General features: G+C 44.9%; 1 pseudogene; it reads right to left on the bottom strand.

The window, feature by feature from the left end:
* Window positions 1-250: 250 nt before the first annotated feature.
* Window positions 251-1,769, bottom strand: LOC102755865 (annotated as a pseudogene).
* Window positions 1,770-2,245: the final 476 nt, after the last annotated feature.

Here is a 2,245-nt window from a genome sequence, read left to right on the forward strand (position 1 = left end):
AGTCAGGGCTTATTATTGTTATTAAAGGGCAGATTCAATCAGATTTAATTGAAAAAATGGAACATGTCTTACATAAGAATCTTCTAAGTTAGAGATGTTATACCTACCTAGGCATTACAGAAGATACACAAACCTTCCACAGATATGTAGTGGATAGACAGTTGAGGAACAATAGGAGTTGAAGAACAATTTAGAAACTGTTTACAAAGAGAGAATCAGGAGACAGGAAATGCTTCAGGAGGCAAGATCCTTAGAAATTATCTTGGAATGCAGTTTCAGTTGTGTCAATGTCCTGTTCCTGGTTCAATTTCTTGAACTCTGCCACTTAGAAAATGTGCTCAAGATATGTTTGACATCTTGGTGGTCCTTGGTAGTTTATTGGTTGTCCAAGAATGTCAGCATCCTTTCTGGCATGGAATTCCAGGTCTTCTGCAGTATACCTGTTGGAAATCTGAGCAAGCCCTGCCATCTCAGAGGAGAAGGTCTCATCTAAGTCACACAGCTCCAGCAGACAAGGTGACAGTTCCCTGACACTGAGATGGGAAACCCCTGACTGAAAGGTTGGCTGAAACTGAGGTTGGATGAACTGGAGAGGATCACGTTTCACATTTAGTTGTTCGTGTGCCTTGAGGACCTTGGGGAGAGAAGTGGTATCCAGCAGGACAGGGTGAAGAGGGTGGTGAAGTCCCAGGGGTTCTCTTCGCCACCCTGGCGATCCAGTTGAAGGCACTCTGACAGGGTGGCTATGTCAGGCAGCATCATGGAGTTGGACACCTCTGGTTCCTCAGCCTCAGTCTAGTTTAGGCAGATGTCTTCTGTTGTGAGCCACTAATAAAACAACATCCATGATTTGGCTGTTTTCTTCTTTCCCAACTATTGGTCACTAAACATGTGACATGAGCCCAGCACTGCCAGCTTCCCACTGTGGTTCTTTGAATGGCAGAAAGCTAGATGGGTCTGTTAAGTGGAAACAGAACAGCCACTGCTGCTGCCATGACACTCCAGGTGGCACCGAGAAGACATACAAAGGTGAGCGCCTGGCCTGTTCCGCTGCTCTCTTCAGTGTTCCAGGCACCGCCTCCCCTGCAGCTTGGCTGATTGCCCTGCTCAAGACTCCATTGGACTCCAGAGCTTCTTTAGGATGGAAATAATTACACATTTCTAATCACAGAATCATTATTACCCATAATTGCATGTTCTTCCAGGAGAACGTTAATACTGGTGTCAGAACTGGATTCCCGCCGAAACCGGTTTGGCTCAGTGGATAGAGCGTCGGCCTGCGGACTGAAGGGTCCCAGGGTTGATTCTGGTCAAGGGCATGTACCTTGGTTGCGGGCACATCCCTAGTGGGGAGTGTGCAAGAGGCAGCTGGTCGATGTTTCTCTCTCATCGACGTTTCTAACTCTCTATCTCTCTCCTTTCCTCTCTGTAAAAACTCAATAAAATATATTAAAAAAAAAAAAACTGGATTCCCCACCCTCTCCTAGCATCACAAGGATATATCCACTGGGTCAAGGTATTTCTTCAGGACCTCACACTCAACTGCAGTAAATTTTCCCATTGGTCCAGCTGAAATCCACAGGTTCAGCCCAATTAAGTTCTCAGGTATAATTCTCTTCTAAGCTCTGAATCTTCCAAAGGCCCTGGAGTCTCTTCTGCATGGATTTGTAGCCATTGTTGGCAGTAATTATTTCCTTTCTGTATGTATCGAAAAGAATGGGATTCTGAAGCTCTTCTTTTATGGTTTTCTGAGGTCGGATGACCACCATCCTCACCAGCCACATCCCAGCATCCCAAGGCCAGGTAACCAAGGTCACTTAGCAACAGTGGAGGCCAAGAGGCATGCTGGGAAAGCGTGGGTCGAGGCAAGCAATTATTTTTTTAAACTACACATATTCTAAAAAATTGAGTTTTGAATAAATTGAGGGGCTTACTTACAGCCGCACAACTATTAATGACAGAGGTAGGACACTAACCTTCTGAATAGTATTGTCATCGGGTGCCCACATACAGTGCTGAATGATTGGACTCTGGTGCATCTGTTAATAGGTGCTCCTGCTGATACTGTACAGATCACCAACACAAGAGTGGGAAGGAAGTAGTTGTGCATGGTATACTGTACCCACCTTCCCATTCTTGCCTTAAAAAAACAAAACCCTTTTTTCTGCAGATGTACATTTACTCATAAGATGAGATAAAGAGCTTTTACTGAGTGACAGGAGGGTTGATGAGTTGATGAGTTGAT

The sequence above is a fragment of the Myotis davidii genome, unplaced genomic scaffold (genome assembly GCF_000327345.1).
Source record: "Myotis davidii unplaced genomic scaffold, ASM32734v1 scaffold62, whole genome shotgun sequence".
In the NCBI taxonomy this organism is placed as follows: Eukaryota; Metazoa; Chordata; class Mammalia; order Chiroptera; family Vespertilionidae; genus Myotis; species Myotis davidii.